Source organism: Pipra filicauda, unplaced genomic scaffold (assembly GCF_003945595.2).
Source record: "Pipra filicauda isolate LSUMZ 115617 unplaced genomic scaffold, ASM394559v2 scaffold166_size2123106_pilon, whole genome shotgun sequence".
NCBI classification, from domain to species: domain Eukaryota; kingdom Metazoa; phylum Chordata; class Aves; order Passeriformes; family Pipridae; genus Pipra; species Pipra filicauda.
Genome location: NW_024104173.1, coordinates 1,520,255 through 1,538,443, shown reverse-complemented (window position 1 = coordinate 1,538,443; position 18,189 = coordinate 1,520,255). Strand labels below are relative to the sequence as shown.

The 18,189-nt window shown below is 36.0% G+C and overlaps 1 long non-coding RNA gene across 3 annotated transcripts in view; it reads right to left on the bottom strand.

The window, feature by feature from the left end:
* The window catches only part of LOC113986974, a 279,229-nt gene extending 262,036 nt beyond the window's left edge, over positions 1-17,193 (bottom strand). For all 3 annotated transcript variants that reach the window (XR_005562846.1, XR_005562845.1, XR_003540328.2), the window contains exons 1-3: positions 17,010-17,193; positions 15,446-15,518; positions 9,657-9,735 (exon numbers count right to left, since the gene is read on the bottom strand). This is a non-coding gene — a long non-coding RNA (uncharacterized LOC113986974). The remainder of the gene's footprint in view (positions 1-9,656; positions 9,736-15,445; positions 15,519-17,009) is intronic.
* Between the last annotated feature and the right edge of the window lie 996 nt (positions 17,194-18,189).

Genomic DNA, 18,189 nt, shown 5'->3' with positions numbered 1-18,189 from the left:
TACTGTTTAGTTTACCTGTATAGACACAGCTTCTAGGAAGAAATTTTCCCATGAATGCCTTCTATATTAGGAGCTCCATATTCACATTCTCTCTTGCTCATTCAATTCTGTGCATTTTTGGTCCCATTAACTTTGTAGTCTTTTTTCTGCACAGTAAGCTAGAGTTAGTGGAAGAACGAAAGAGAACTTCCTGTAAACAGTTACGTTTCTTGTTACTTAACTTCCAATGAGCGAGGCACTGGAACAGCTTGCCCAGGAAGTTGTGGATGTCCCTTTGCCCTGGGTTACACAAAGACTCTGATCTCCACCTTTTCTTTTCTCTTTTCCCCAAATATGCCTACTGATTTTGACTGTGGGAAGAGACTTAAGGGCGTTACTCTATTATCCTACAAGAAGAATGTATCCACAAGTGTAAAAAGACTGGAATGCTGATGACTCAGACAATCCAGGTGCTGAGGCTGTGCACACCTGTCACCTCAGGTTATGAACTGGATGTTGTTTGTTTGTCCTTACACAAACAACTCATCTGTGATAACTCCCCTGAGGGAGGCATCAGGACAATTCACACACATGGCCTGAAGATATTCGTCTCTGCTGATGGGCCATAATGGATCCACCTGTGCTGACATAACAGGCAGCTGTAACATCTTAGAAGGTGTCAAAGACTATTGAAATGTCCTGTGATCCAGTATTAATCATCCAGTGAAGAACTCCTCACCCAAGGGGACGTACCAGGGGCTTTCCCACCTACCCTGAGCCCAATAAAAGACCACACTCAGACTTCATGCAGCTGGTTGAGGGTCCTCACTCCATGGGACTTCTATCACCTGGGCCTTTACCACCACCTTAGCGAATCAGGACCACAACCACCATCAGAGTTGTAGCAACCAGGTCTCATCACTGGATCCACTGGATGTCTTGTGGGTCTTTCTGGTCGCCTGGGGTGTCTGCAGCCCTGCTCCAACTGCCTGTGCCACCACTGCAGCCTCACTCCAGCACTGACCCTCCAAACCATTCCTGTCAGGTTTTAAAGGGTGGGGCGAGGCCAGCCGCCATCTCGTTTTGGTCCAGTGGGTGGGAGCTTGGAAATTTTCTCCTCACTGGTTAGCTTAACCCAGTTTTATCATATTGTTGTTTAGCATTTTTATTAGTAAAGAGGGGTTTTTTTCCAATTACATCTGCGTGTATTTGGTCTCTCTCTTTCTATTTGAGAGAACTAGGGGTATTGAATTGGAGGAAGGAGACTTCTGTCTGAGGTTTCCACCCCTCCAAATTGTCTCAAACCAGGATACCCACCCCTAGAAGTGTTCAAGGCTAGGTTGGATGGGGCTCAGAACAAGCTAGTCTAGTGGAAGGTGTTGCTGCAGGGGAATTGAAACTAGATGGTCTTCAAGGTCCCCTTCCAACCCAAACCGTTCTAGAACATGTTTTTCTTAGCAAGACAGAGTTCCCTCCAGCTGAAGTTGATCTAAACCACACGGATTCCTCATCTGGGATAAATATATTAATGAACAGAAGTTTATGGGAGAGGAAGTTCCTTTTGCTTTGTAGCAGTCATCACAGGAAAACTAGGCTTTCTGAATCCTTAAGTACATTTAAGTGCATAGGAAGGATTTGCCATGTGCCTCTGTTAGGATAAAGTTATTTATTTGATGTTATCTATTGGGCAGTTATGGGCCCTTTCCAGACTGCTCACATTTATCATCTGAGGTAATTAAATTATTCTATGCCAATTCCCCATGCAGTCAAAAGAAAAAGTATTTATTTAATTTAGCTGTCTTGGAAAATCCTGTGGAGACCTATGCTTCACTCCTTTGGTTGTAACCAGTGTTCTTTACTTAGAATGTTTGGATGCTTTAGATGTTACATAAAGAATAAGTTAAGTGTTCAAAGCACAGATGCTGAGTATCATCTTATACTTTATCTTCTGGAATCAGAGAGAATTCCACTGAGAAAGGAAACACATTTTACAGCTTACAGAGCACATTAGAGGTTCATCCTGCTTCAGAAATGTCACTGTGTTTTCTTCTGCCCTAAAAAAAAAAAACCTTTAGGGTCCTTTTTCTGTTTCACAAGTACTATTTTTAAAGCAAATGAACCAGACAAATAGGCAACGTCCTCTAAAGTCTTTCTTTCTTTATCTTTGCATAAAACATATTTATACAAAAAATATAATATTAATTCTAACACTGGTTTTTACTACTTAGAATTTTATTGTTTTATGTTATAGCTTCAAAGAAAGTAGGGAGGGAGATCTTTTCTTAACTGTACAAGTTAAGGAAACCCAAGTTGCGTTTTTCAGAACCCAACTGTCACCAGGCCAGTTTTTATTAGAAAAAAGGAGGTTTTACTAGCCTCTAAAGAATGCACATTAACAGCTTAGTACAAAACATGTAGCCATTATACAATGCACAGAGCTACAAGAAAATCATCATGCCCAAATACCAAGAAATAACCCCTTTCTAACGACTAACTCTAAAACTGAACTAAAGAGTGCCATTTGTTGTCAGAAGTAGCAAAACACAGAATGAAAGTCAAACTAAACATGTTCCCGGGAGAGAAATATTTCATGCTTCAGGATGCAGCAATTGCAGCTTAAGAGATTTGAAGCACTGAAAAACAGATTTATGTTCATGTTTTGAAGCAATGTCTTGAAAATGGCAATGATTACTGATGCAAATGATTTTCATACTGAGTATTGCAGTCTGACATGAAGTTTTGGTTGTTGGGCTGTCTTTCTCATTGACTTGGGAGAAATACTGACAGAACTCAGTGTAAAAGTCAAACTTCTTTTTTCTTTTTTGTGCAAAAAACGGTCCAATATTTCCGTTCTTCCTTAAATTATTGCTTATTTAAAGATTTATTTCAATGCAAAAGACTAGGACCGTGGCTAAATCAATTCTTATGGACACTGCTGAGATCAAATGTTATTCAAATATTTAAATGAGTGGTTTTCTTTAGCAGTGGATTAGAAATTAAATCTTCATACACTAGTAAAATGAATTATGATCTTCAAAACAGATCTACTTAAAAAAACCCTCTCCCATTTCTGTATGTAGGCTCACTAACATAGATTGGTCATACTTCAGTATACATGCAGAAATACCAATAGATTTTTGTATCTGGTAATTAATACAGCTGTAGAAAAACTGTCTTTTGTTTCTTGATGCTGCTGTACCCACGTCCTCTCAGATAGCCCTGTCTTTAGTTGTCTGCTTCCTTTTGAAAAGGAAGTTCTCAGATCTAAAAAAAAATTAGGCATTTATATAAAATAAACACATTATATACATGTATATAAATATATATAAAAATTAAAAAATATTTTAAAAGGTGAGATTTTATACATAGAGAAAATTTTTTTAGCATATGCTTCTAAATGTGCATATCTTGTAAGTTCGTCTAGACATCTATGAAGCTTTAGAAATTGAGTACAGATGGCCATAAAAACATAGGTATAAAGTAGATGAAACATTATATAATAGGAAATAATTGAATAAGTAATTAAAATTTACTTGTGAATAAATGTTAATTAAACAAAAGTAAAGGGTAGGCTCAGGTTCCTCCACTTTACCAGGCTGCAGAGAAAACCCTGACATGTCTACAGTGGAACTCTGCTTAGAGTTTAGTTTTGATATCCATGGCAGTTTTTATAGAATTTCAAAAATAAAATAATTAACTGACTTAATAGGACTATGTAGTAGCAGTTCATAGAATCATAGAATGACTTGAGTTAGAAGGGACTTTAAAGATCTTCCAAGACCCTGCCATGGGCAGGGACACGTTGCACTAGACCAGGTTGGTTGGAGCCCCATCCAACCTGGCCTTGAACACTTCAGGGATGGGGCATCCACAACTTCCCTGGACAATTGTTTCCGTGCCTTTTTGTGATATTCAGGCTGTGATGGAGCAATAAATGAAGCTCCATCTTCACTTACATGCAATAAGTTAATTTGTTTAAGGGATTCTAAAAAAGTTAAGAAGTATTTTGGGTAGTGGGTTTTTGTGGTTTAATTCCAGTAGGCAGCTAAGCCCCACTTAGTTTCTCTTTCCTCCCTCTGCAGTGGGATGAGGGGGAAAATCAGAACGGCAGAGGTGAGAAAACTCATAGGTTGAGATAAAGACAGTTTAATAGGTAAGACAAAGTTATGCATGCAAGTAAGACAAAATAATTAATTCTTCTGCAGGTAGGTGTTCAGTCAATTCCTAGAAAGCAGGGATCTGTCACACATATTGGTTACTTGGGAAGACAAGTGCCATAACCCAGAATATTCCTTTTTATTTCTTCCTCCCCCACAGCTTTTATTGTTGAGTGTGAAGTCACATTATGGGATATCCCTTTGGTCATTTTGGGTCAGCTATCATGGCTGTGTCCCCTTCCAACTTCTTGTTTAACCCCAGACTGTTTACTTCTCTTACTGCTGGGGCAGTAAGAGAAGCAGAAAAGGCCTTAATGCTTAATTGCTCAGCAATAGCTAAAACAGGGGTATGTTGTCAACACTGTTTTGGTCACAAATCCAGAACATAGTACCATAACACCTACCATGAAGAAAATAAACTCTGGCCCAACCAGACCCAGTACCTGTTCAAAAGAGTTTTGGCTCTCAAAACAATAATAAAAACTGTAAAATTATTAGAATCATGGACACAAATTACATTTCTGGAAAATATTTTAATAATAGTAAATGTGACTCCTAACTTCTTGAAAGAGCCAAGTGTGTGATTAAGACTGCACTGACTGATAATCTCCTTGAATTTCTAAAAGATCACTAAAAGCTTTTAAGGAAGATGAGCAGCTCAAGAGAATAGAGCTATTGATAGCTAAATAATTGGTTAGGAGGTAGGAAACAAAATGTCAGAATAATTTTCATTTTTCACAGTGAGGGAGACAGCTGCTAGGATCTCTAAAACAATCCCTGCTAGAACTCATCATGTTCAGTGGTCATAAATGACATAGAAAAGACGGTGAGGGTGAATAGAAAGTGAGAAAGTTTTCTAATGATACTGAAGAGACTCAAAATGAGAGACAAATGTGGATTATTGCAGAAGAATCATACAAGACTTGGTGATTATGTAAGAAAAAAAAGTGATAAATGTACTCTAGACAAATGTAAAATGTTACAAACAAAATACGAAGCATCACTACAACATCATAAAGATCCCTGCTATGCTTTAGTACCAATGATGAGTGACTAAGTAGTTTGGAATTCTTTAGCTTAAGGCAAAGAAATGATGGACATGAGATGTGACAAAAGTCTGTAAGGTCACGAATGGCAGAGTGTTATTTTCACAGATAAATAAACACGACACATCAAATGAAGATGGCAGTTTCAAAACAAACAAAAGGAGACAACTCTTCATGAGATCTTTAAACATGTAGAATGCCATGGCACAGGTTTTTAAGTATCTTAAGAGGACTGAGACTTAATAGAACACTGGACATCCTACAGAAGCAAAATACTTAGAAATCTCTTAAATATGAAGACATCTCTTTGAACCTAGAAAGTATCAGACTGACATAGTTGTGCAGACTTAGATGATATGCTAAGAAACTGACACTGCAGTTCTATTTGTATGTTCTTCCTAAGGCTTCCATGCTTGATCCTGAGGTGTGATGAAACATGACCATCTTACATCTGTCTGGTGGTGTTTGATTTAGATCAAATAAAGATGGCCAGGGCTTTATGTAGGATCTATGTAGACAGTGTAGAGAGCTAGCCAAGGATTATTTAAAGGCCTTTAAATTAAAAACAAACAAACAAACAAACAAATAAACTAAAAGAAAAAAAAAAAACCTTATTTTAATTAGGGAACTAGGATAGTTTTATTTTTAGCTGCAAAAGTTATTAAAGAACTCAAGTTAATGAAAAGCTAGCAGCCCTTTACCCTGTCCTTTCTTCCAACCAGCCAATTCAGCAACCTCTGTAGAATCTTCTTTGGTTGAAATTTTTCTCTCTACTGTCTCTGAGCCTATCACACAGCTCCATGATCCTTTTGCCAATGATTTAGTCTCTACATAATTGTAAATTCTTGGGGATCTCATAATCCTATGCATATCTAATATTTTGCAGTGTCCTGGAATAACCAGTTGTTCTCATAGAAAGTTCAATACACCCTGTACAACGAAAAAGTTCCACATGATCCAATAATTTCAATTGTTAATAAAAATTTGGAAAAAAGTCACTTGTCTTTTACAGCTCCAAAGGATGAAAACATCTGAAATAAAAAATAGTAATTAAGGTAAACTTTTGAATATGTATTTTTAATTGAACACCAAAATTTTTCTATAGGAAAATATTGTGGAAATTTAAACTTCCTAAATTTTTTTGTCTCCGTTTATGAGTATCATGAGTCCTTACTCAGAAAATCTTGAATGAAGATTAGCATTTGGATAAGTGAAAGAAGGAAAGAAAGTCCACAAAAGAAATTATCAGTGGAATTAAACAACACTGCCTTTTAATAGAGTTTAGAAGATTTCAATTAATTTTGGCTATCATAAACTAGATACATTGAAAGTCTGGAGTTATCTAATAATAAAACCCAAATGGAAAGGAAAAAAAAAGGGAAAAAAAAATCTTTCTCTTCCTATCTGAATAATGTGTAAAAGGGAAAATTATTTCATGATATGATAGAATTTGGTAATGATAAGGCATTGAAATAACAGAAAGCCTTTGAAGGTATTTTGTAAAACTGTTTAAACTTCAAAGTCTTTAGTAAAAAGTGGGAAGACTTAAATTTAATAAGTCTCCTAGATTTTGTAGTAAGGAAAAGAAAGCATCTGCAGTTACACAGTAATGATAAGGCTAGTAAGAGAATACCATGATTTCAGAGACATTTTGAATAGATATTTTTTTGAGTGAAATTTGTTTGTAGCTTAAAGAATAGATATATCCATAAAAGTTTACTATCAGATGTTCAGGTCATGTTTAAAAGAGATGTAACTGAGTCACATTCCTTGTAATTGAGGTAATTTTTTTTTATTTTAAAGTAAAATAAATATAGAAAAGGAAATACAGTTCCAGTACTCAGTAAATTGAAGGTTGTCTGTATTAAGTAGTTAGGTCAAGTAGGTAGGTAGAATCAAAATCATGTGTTAAGCTGAGCCATAAATAAAGACAGCAGTTATATTTTAGAATCAAATTAAGGTAAAGGATAAAAACACAAGGAAAAATAGACTTTATAATTCTGATACGGAATTAAATGAGACAACTGTGTTTTGACCGAGACATACCTCTAATAGAAGAAAGATAAAAGAATTACTTTTTGGTAATTGTCCTTCAACAAAAATTATTCACCCTCACTGCCTCCTTATGATGGTCTTCATCCTGCAAGGTCTCGTCTCTCAGATGCCACAATACAGTGAAACTAAAACTTGCTTTGAGAAACCTTGAACTATTTCAAAAGGGTAAATTCCCAACTTCAGATTGCTGATGAAGTCCATACAAATACTCTGAGGCAAAGAACCATCACTAAGCAAAAGACTCAAATGCACTCCAGACCTGTATGAACCTCATTTATCCATAATGTTTCACTGTTAGGTCACCTCCTGGATCTGTCCTAGTCTCCTTGAAGGTTTTGCAAAAAATGATAGAGCGGGACAGCCCTCAGTGATCTGTGTAAGAACCAGCTGTGCCAGCTGATCTCATGAGAAGGGATCATTTTCTACACTTCTCTGTTTTAATAGCACAGACAATAGTGACTTCCATGTCATGGTATGGAAATATGGACATCCCCGAACTATTGGTAACCTACCTTTCAATAACCCTCCCCCACCCTTTCCATTCACGTCTTTGGTTTGATGATTTAGTCCGGTTGATAGCACCATCTTTGCTTTGTAAGACATGCATTATTTTGATACAACTATTCAGTGCAACCTTGAGCTGTATTTATTTCTGATTAGTAATTGAATTAGCAAAAAGCTGTGTAGGAAGTTATGGCACTGAAGTAGAGGTGAATGTGGCTGTGTTCAAGGCTCTTCTAAGGTAAGATTACTTTTCATAGCTGTCCTTTTCAGTTGTAACACCACTACCTTTAATGGACTTTATTATTCTGTTTCTTTTCACAAGGCCAGTGGTAACATCGGGCAGTAGGCAATACTTGTATTGGTATATAGTATGATGATTTTCCTTCTAAAAATTAAATCTTGGTTACTGTCTATTGTGGTAATCTAGTGATCTAACCTTTCTGAAGGCCCCCAGGAGTACTGGACTCAACTAGAAATCCAACACTCTGCTTTAGACTGGAGAACTACTTTTGAGATATACTAATTAATTAGTCATTATATGTTCTTCATGTCCTGGTCATCATGGAATTTGGAAAAACTAGTTTTAAGTGGCTTCAGGGTGTTTTGGTTTTTTCACCTGCGCAAAGTCTCAAATAAAACTTCCTCAGCTACTTCATCTAGTCTACTAGTATAAAAAAAAAGTCTTTACATCTCTGTTTCATTACATGAACTAACTTTTCCCTCCATCCTGCATTTTTTCCCCCTGTATTTGTGATAGTAACTTCTGATACTAGGTCATTGCAAAACAAATTTGCAGTGCAGTCTGAATGAAACCAAGCAAAGCACTGATTGTCCTCTTTAAATCTCAACAGATTTCTATGGCTGCAGTTGTATCTAACAGGTACACTTGTAAGACCTCAGCACCAGAGTTACAGGCTCAACAAAGGGGTTTTACTTTAAAAATACACCATGCTCCAAAAATTCACCCACCGAATTTTTAGAAGAACTTTCAGTTCTTTTAACACCATAAGAGAGAAGCTGCACTCGTTTTCTCAGGAGATACTTTTACTGGTAAACTTTAGAAAAAAACAAGGAGCTTGGCAAAAATTTAAGGGGTAATATTCAATCAAACTAAAGCCTTCCACAGAGCATTGACTTAGCACACACTAACCCATACAACTCAGCAAAATCCAACCAATCCAACTTTAACACACACAAAATACTAAGAAAAGAGATTAAGAAAAGAAGTAAAGAAAGAGACAGAAAAAGAAAAAGTTATACCACAGGGATCCTGTGCAAGTCCAGCTACCGCGTGTCCAGGTGTCCCGGCTGAAACGAACATTGAGAGCTCATGTTGCTGCTTTTATTTGCTTTGGCCCCTGTGTTCACACCCCTGCCCCCAGCAGGGACCTCCAGTGCTCCAGCCATTCTGGAGCTGGGTCAGGGGCTCTGGGGTGTGTTGTGGGGCAGAGCTCCTGGTGTCCAGTGATTGACAGCAGCTCTAGGGCTACCCCAGGACACTCGCAGAGGCTGAGGTGTGGGATAAGGCCATCACCTCACCTCTGTGAAATTCGATCTATCCCTCCCCTCCTGCCCCACACATACACTTGAGCTGGTCTGAGACAGTAGTTTATAATAATCCAGTGTCTCACAACGCTAATGCTACTGTTGCTACAGCATTAAATTTTACATGCTGTGGTAATTGTGTATTATATCTAAACTGTTCTGATTTTGGCTGAATAGAGAAATACCTGATTACAGAACTATTGAAAGTAGCACCTGTTTGGACAGGAAGACTTAACTACATACATAGACACAGTTCAGCTCTCACAATTCAGTGTACTGTTACCTCCAGGGCTAAACCCTCTGGAAAGTGTTAACTGCACTCTCGTGTATTTCACTCTGTAAGCATTCATTTGTTGGTCTTCCTACTTACAACGTGGCAGGTGGAAGTGAAGGTTCCTAAAGAGGGCATAATTCAAAGTGTTGCAGAATCATATCCACCTTTTATAATCCTGTAGAAGAAGCAGAATAATCTCTGATTTTCACTTGGTCATTTTCCAGACGTAAGTTTAAGAGAATGTGAGAATTCACTTTCCAACTTTTCTCAGTTTCTACTTTAACATTCTATCACGTTCAGTCTCCTTTTTGGTCAGCTTTTAGTATGTGCAAAGATACTACAGAAACAGATTATACATTATTTGAGAGTAAAAAGCAATCATTTATTGGCTACTATAAACAGTATATTGCCAAGATTAACAGACTACTATACTGATCAATATTATCTTCATCATGCAGTTGCACAGAAAAAAGTGAGCTTTTGCTGCATTTTGCAATGGGATGGCCCTCAATATTGCTAAGTTGGTGTCTTTTAATTGATCTCCTGTGCTGGGAAGGGAGGGCTGAAGAGGATTTTAATGTAATTATTTTTACCCTTGAATCTTTGAGCTTCTAACTCTCATCATTTCACCAGGAACGCTTTTGTCTGTGTTTTTATTTTTCTTATTTTTCATGGTTTTAAAGTACTAACTTTATCACACCTTAGCAACAATTTTCTCAGTAAAATTGGTCCAAGGTCCCACAGCTGCTTTGAATGAAACAAGGCCTTGAATTACAGACAGCTGGATTGGGTTGAGTATGTGGTTACTTCAGATTGAACTGAGTTGTCTCTCCAGATTAAGACAGCCCTTAATCTCCAAACTATTGCAGTGATTCAGTTGCCTAAACGTGAGTGTCTAATTTTCTGTGAGATGTCCTGGCATATCCACCTGGTTTCTGGCTATTAGAAAATCTTCAACTAATTTACATAATATAAAAAAGATATTACTTGAGTTTTTTCTAATTTTTTTTAGAGTATTGTAGTGCAAATATTTTTCACATTAAAGGTATTGATACATGCCATTATGATATGCCACTAGTGTTAACTGGTTCCAAAACAGTTTATTCAGTATCAATGATTTTTTTTTTAGATCTGCTTACTCAAATTTTGCAGCAGTCATTACATTTTGAGGTAATTTTAACTTTTCCCAAATTCTGCTGAAAGTTTTACTTGAATGTTATAAAAATTACTGTCAAATTGCTTATACTGCGAGTGGATATCACATCCTTTTAGTATCTTTGTTTTCTTCAAGTATGAAACATGATGGCAGACTTACTAGAAAGGTACCGAAACAGAAGGATAAGACTCACTGAAAACTTGAACACTCAACTTGAAAAAAAAAAAAAATCTCCGTTACTTTCTATGTCAAGTGTGTGAGCTGCAAAAACCTATTTTTTGTCTGCTCAGTCATGGAAAAGGAAGTGACAACTGCAGCATTTTACAGCTCATAACAATGTCAGAAGGAAAGTCAGTAAGGAAAAAAAATAAAGGGGGAAAAAATCCCTCACAAAGTGTACTTCATTGAAGCAAAACAGGAAATAACAAGAAAACATCTCTGCAGTGACAGCAAATACATGAAAATAACAACAGAAAACAATATGAAAAGGCAAAACAGAATATGATTAATAAAAGAAAATGGTTTTACTGGGTGACATATGTACTCAGAAAAACATATAGACACCTAGAAAAAGAAATGCTCCTGGGAGCTAGGAAAAGTTTTGGAAAATTAAAGTTAGTGGAAGTTTAGATTAAGAACTAGGCAGAGATGGGGAGGGACAGATTCTAAAATACTTGTCTTTAGCTGGGGGAAAAAATGTTAATTCAAACAGAATCCACATATATTTCATCATTCTGGATGTCAGTTCCTCTGGCTATGGATTATTTAAGTTTGAGTAACTTTTTCTGTGTTGTATTAAAAATCTTAATCTTAAAGCAGTTTCTTTTATTTCTGTACATTTGTAGAACTTCTTTAAATATTGTATCCTAAAAAATAGGTCATCAGGATTATTGCCTTAAGAGACTGCAGAGAAAAGAGACTCCAGACCAATTTAGTGTATAAGATAAGATAAAGAGAGTAGGTCCTTTGTTCTCAGGCCTGAGGACCAGGGAATACACATGACACACCCCTCTAGACAGTGGTTCTATGATTTTATAATAAAGTCCATCCAATTCCAGATTTGTCCACCCCCCGGTTCTGCCCCCTGACACATCCCTTCGGGAATTGGGTTTGGGGTCTTTGGGACCCCTTCTTCCTCATCTTCATCTTCTTTGCAGCATGCAGAGTTCTTGGAGTTCCTCCAAAGTTCTGGGTTTGAAGGTAGCTGTGTCTCTGCGATATCCACACCTTAAGTTGTTTTTCCACAATTCTACCTTGAAAAGAAGACTAAGCGCGCTAATGGAATTTAGAAGGATTGATATGCAGTGGGGTAACAGAGTTAGTTATATGTAACTACTATGTTAAGGGTAAGGGATATAATACAGCTACATTAAAATCTACATTCACTACACAATTGCTTCTAAAATCTACAAAAGTTAAAAAAGCCATCAGGATCGATAAAGGCATTTCTGTTAAATTTAAAAGGCTTTAAGCCTCTCAAAAAGTAAAATCTCTTCACTGATACATGAGTACATAGATGATAAAGAAATTAAAAAAAAAAAGGCAGCCATTTAAAAAATAATTTCCTGAAAAAAGATTTCTGACACTGAAGCAATAGCAGCAATTTGATCTCTGATCCTTTCCACCCCAAAAAAAACTTTGTATGGTATGACCTTTGCTGCTATTTTATACAAAGGGTTACATCCTCTTATTAGATTTCAGAATTGGTTCCAGAAAACTGCTTCATTTAACGTATCAGTGACAATCTTTATAGGTCTGGAATCTCTAGCCTTGCAGATAAGTGTAAGGATTTGAAGCTGATCTGAAACTGTATGAAATGTAGTGATTAAAGAGATAAGGTAATAGGTAACATGAAGAAATGTGTTTCGGCCTATTAATTCAGTAAAGATACAATTTTTTTTTTTTAAAATGCTCTTTTCATCTTTCAGGGAGCTGATCTTTGGGAATTTTTGTTCTGTTGCAGAATAACATAAATCTTCAGATGTATCAAAAGAAGAAAACATCAGGGAGCCTGGTTACTGCTTCTTAATAAAGATAATGATGATTATTTAATTTGATTTACTGAGAATGTTAATAATCAGATCTATGTAAAAGCAAAATATAATGAAAGCTAGATGGAGCAAGCTTATTTTCTCCTCTGAATATAGAGTGCTATTTTGCTATATTAATACCCTAACTAATGAAAACTAACATTTATTTTATAAAAAAATCCTCCCCCCCCCAAAAAAAAAGAGCTACATATTCCAGCAATATTCAGAAATACAAAACTTAGAATGTTCATCAGGAGAAAGTATATGTATTTGAGTTTCTTTTTATATTCTAAAGTATTTGAATCATGTTCCTCAAATTTACTTGCATAAGAAATTCTCTTAGGGAAAAAAAGTGATAATTTTTGTTAATAGCAATCGAATGAGACAGTCCTTACAATTTCTGTTATTTAAAAGTTTGGAAAGGTAGAAGAGAATAGCATTTTGAATTTCTGTTGTTTAATAATAAATCTGCTACTAGCAAGCAAGTAAGCTAGCAAATAGAAACCCTGCGATCTATGGAAGTGTTATTTTTTAACTTATACATCATAATAAAATCATTATTCTTATTTCTGACAAACAAAATTAATTATCAAAATTCATCTACATTGGCAATGACTGGAAGACAAAATTTATGCAAAAATAATAAAATGATATGGCCCATTATTTATCCTGTTTAAAAACCACCAAATCAATTAGTTCATAAATAAGAACCAATGGCTTGAGAAAGATTTTTCCTTAAAGCTAATTTTGAAAACAACTGACAGGTACAGACTCAGAAGAGAAAAAACTGCACATTTTAAACAGAAAAATAAATGCTAAATTCTGTCTTTTATGTGGCAGAAGATATGTTTCTTCGTTATTTAATGAAAAAATACACTAAAGAATAACATTACTGATAATTAAATGTTATGGGGGTTTTGGCATGTATTCTTTACATAGGCTCAAGAAATGAAAACCAACCTGATAGAAGTTGAAAAAAATATGTTTTACTTGTAATAGTATTCTGTCCCTTTCTGTTGGGAAGCAACGGTTAGATTGAATGTTAGATTGCAGGTAAAGCATGATTTAGGTTAAAATTATACTCTGGTGTGTGACAGATTATAATGAAACAGATTTGTTAGATTTGTACATCTCTTGTATGTGTTCTGAGTGGAATACTTTGAGTTGAATGACACAAGGAATGTATTCCACTCGTGTTTGGTGAATGATAGGATTCCCTTTGTCATCTTCCTTTGGTCATTAACAATTACCTGCGTTCCAATGACAAGCAGTAACTTGTTAAGCCACAGTAATGTGATTGCATGTCTTTGCCCTCAGGTTTTATACACCATGGCTTCCAGATCTGCTACCATCATGACGCTTTTTTCTCTACAATTTCTCACACACCTGACTGACTAATGTTCTAACCTCTGCGTTTGTTCCTAGAGAAATCCCCAGTCAGCTAGCTGAGTTTCTGCTCAAACTGTCTTAATGTATGCTTAGTTTGGAACATCTCCTCTTACCAGCTTGCATAAGAAAGACTAAAAATATCTTACAATTATTTTAATTGTAGGAAGAAAATTAAAAGGAAAGAAACAAAAAAACCCCAAACCAAACCAAACCAAAAAAATCCCAACACTCTTCTCAACAACAACAAAATAATTCTGAGGGTTTTTTTCTCTTGTATTTTAGTTGGGTTATGATTTTGGGTTTTTGGTTTTTTTTTTGGGGGGGGAGGTGATTCTTTTTTTTCACCTACTTGCTATGATTCTTTCAGGACAGACAAGCTACACATTGTCTACCATCTTTAAAATGAAAGGACTAATTTTCATTTCTTTCTTTTCTATAACAAAATTGCATTCTTCTTATTAAAAAAGTTCAGATAGGTTAATATATTTTAGAAGTTTTCTACTGATATGTAATAATAAGAATCAAATGTAATTATTATAGCAAAATTAGCTTTATTTGTAAAGGTTATTACCAAAAACCTTTCCTTGAACATATTATGAATGGAAAATTTACAAATGACATTATGAGACAGGTGGGAAGGGACGAACACAACAGATTGCTGTTGTTCTATTATATGAGATGGGTTAGGAAAGATTATGTCAGCCGCTAGTTCATTTGAGGAAATTATAAAGAATTTAATACTCAAATGCTTCTGAGAAAAACTGTAGTTTGCATGCATTATGTAGCTCTTCTTTGTGTCCAATTACAGAGTATATGAGTCTTGTCTAGGCCTTATCTATAGACCTAGTCCTTTCATTGAAACTGTAGAGAATTATGACATCAGGAGCATTGGAAGTCCCTAGATCACACTAAGACAATAGCTGTTACAAATATGCTCTTGTAAAAAGAAAGAGTTCTGCACAACAGTAAAAGCAACTATCCAGTTTGAAAGAGGAAACAATACCAGACACTGGTCATTGTCAAAATTAAAGCTGTCATAACAATGCCTTCCCTAGTCCTTACCATGTATTTTAAACTGTCTTAGATAATTAGAGAGTATGAAAAAAAAGTGTCTGGTGCGCAACAAACCTGTAAGAATGTCAGATGTGGGCTCACTGGCAGAAAGGTATAGCCCTTTTAAAATTACAAAAACCACAATTTGCCAAAGGAAAACATTTAAGTGTGAAAGCCAATTGAAGTTAGGTTCCTAAAAGATTAGGTCTGTTATTCAACAAGACATTAAACATCATTCATATGGAATTTGCAGTTACCTTGAGGAAAGCAAATCAGAGACAGCTTGCTGTCAAACTCCAATTTCTGACTTGCTGCTTCCATGGGAAGGTTCTGAAAACAAGATACAGGAGAGGAGGGAGCTGGTATTCAGTAATGTCTCACTCAGAAAGAAAGCAGAGCTCTGAATCCCCAGCAAACTGCTTCAGCTTCCAAACTTCAGAGTCATGTTTCACACAGGGATGCTTAACGTGCCAGCACTCAGCATGTTGGCTGCTTTGAATAAAAATTTAAGTTCCTGTATTTGCTTCATAGTTATATCTAGGCCCCTACATTAGCACTGCATATTCAGTTTTTAGTATCTATATTTTAGATGTTGCAGGGCTAAGCATCACAAAAATGCTGTCTGTTGAATCCCCAGCTGAATAATTTTCAAAATGAGATTTGGGAATAAAGAGAAATAAGGGATTAGTTATATAAAGGAGTACTAGAATATGTAGACACATATCAGCCAAACTGTGCCTAAATAGTGCCTATCCTTTATATATGTAAAATGTGTCAAGATTGTGTCTGATCAGAATGTTTTATATATATTACAGTTCTTCTACATGTGCTTAGATCTTGCCTAAACTGACACACAGATTTGCTTCATGAAAATCTGTCTTCAAATTCTGTCATCATACTTAACAAATACCAGAAAGAGCAGGCCTGTTATATTTTTTCTTTACTTTTTTTCACAGTAGCAATCAGAAAACAATCAGAAAATACTGCCATTACCATAGTTTAAAGAATTTTTCTAGGAAACACAAAGTGTATCTTGGCAGACCAATAGGACTTTTAATGTTACTCTACTACATACAGTAGGGAGCATTCAGCTACTGGGCTTGTTGTTTTGATATATTTATAAATATATATGAATAACCCCAACCATGCCATTCCCAGATGAAAAAATAAGTATAATTACATACTTCTCTCAAAGTATTTTGAAGGTACCAGAGGATTTTAAATGAAAGCTTATTACAGTATAAAAGATGCTTTTATTAAGACCTTTAAATATGTATAGTTTTATTCATATGCATTATTTTGGTCTAAAGGCTTTTTTGTAGTTTCAAACTACATAGCGACATAGAATGAACTATAATTACTATAACATTTTATTGTTTGTTTATTATTGTATTTACTAATGAAAATTCATAATTATAATTATTTCCTGTCTATCACTTAAGGAAAAAAACCAACCATCACCAAATATGATAAGCTACTGTAAGATAAACTTGCCAAGCTCAGCTGTGCAGTTGTACTTTCTGTTCCCAGCTGAGGCAGATTCCAGTGTTTAACTTTACAATAAAATAAAAACCTATTTCTTTCATCATACTTGACGCCTCATCATGGTTTAACCTAGCAGGTAGCTAAGCACCACACAGCCAGTCATTCGCTCTCCTCCCCAGTGGGATGAGGAAGAAAACTGGGGGGGAAAATAGTAAAATTTGCAGGCAGAGATAAAGAAATTTTAATAGGATAAAACCTGAAGGGAAAAGAATAATATTAATATGGATAAAAGAATCAGAATATACAAGACAAGTGATGCACAACACAATTACTCACCACCCGCCGAACAGTGCTCAGTCAGTTTGCAAACAGCAGCCCCTAGTCAGCTTTCCCCCTAGTTCATGTACTAAGCAGGACAACACATGGTATGGAAATCCCTTTGGTCAGTTGGGATCAGCTGTTCTGGCTGTGTCTCCTTCCAGCCTCTTGTGCTTCCCAGTCTTTTCGCTGGTGGGGTGGTGTGCAAAGTAGAAAAGTCCTTGACTTAGTGTAAGCACTACTTAGCAACAACTAAAACATCAGTGTGTTATCAACATTATTCTCATCCTCAATCCAAACCACAGTACTGTACCAGCTACTAGGAAGAAAAATTAACTCTATCCCAGCTTAAACCAGGACACATCTAATTTTGCATAAGATAAAAAACAAAACTGCACTGTTCCAATATGCTCTCAATGAACCATAAAGATGATGTGGAACTGCAAAACACTGGGTAGTGTTAGGGGTAACTCAACACACCAGTAGTTGAAATCTCGAAAAAGGTCTCCAGGGGTCTGTTTGTGGAATAATTTGGGTTTGCAATGGCAATTGTACTTCTTAAATAGAAAGATTATTTATTTTGTTAAAAGAGCAAGTCAGGAGAAGCATCTCAACATTTTTTTTTCTTACTGCAAACAGCTTCACAAATGATCTGGAGCTTACAGGTACACTTTCAAGCACTTTTTATAAAAAATGGACAAAACTATTAGATTGAACTATTTCACCTTGACTGTTAGGTTTTACGATGTTTTTGGTATGAGATTGCAAAATGCTGTGATTCAACTGTTATGTTATACACTGGTGTTACTGCAGAATCTTTGTATATACGCTACTACAGCAAACACTAATGAGTGCATGCAGAGCAGCTGAGTGAGAAACATCTCCTGGGCAGAGTGTAGGCAGTGTACGTTTGGTAGCTAACTGCTGCTTATCTGCTTAGCAATAACACTCCTACTCTGCTAAATAAAAGAATTTAACACAAGATGCTGCATGATAATCCAGGCTGTTTAATTGTCAGGTCACCTTCTGAACCTCTTGTGGACAGCCTTCATTTACAATCTTCTCGAAAGCCTGAGCGTAGTTAAATCCAGGGATTAGTCCCATAGATAAAAGGTAAAAACAGTGCTCAGGGATTGGATCCCTTCATTGCACATATGCCTCCAACCTTAACACAAAGAGCTCTGTAACCTGCGTTGCC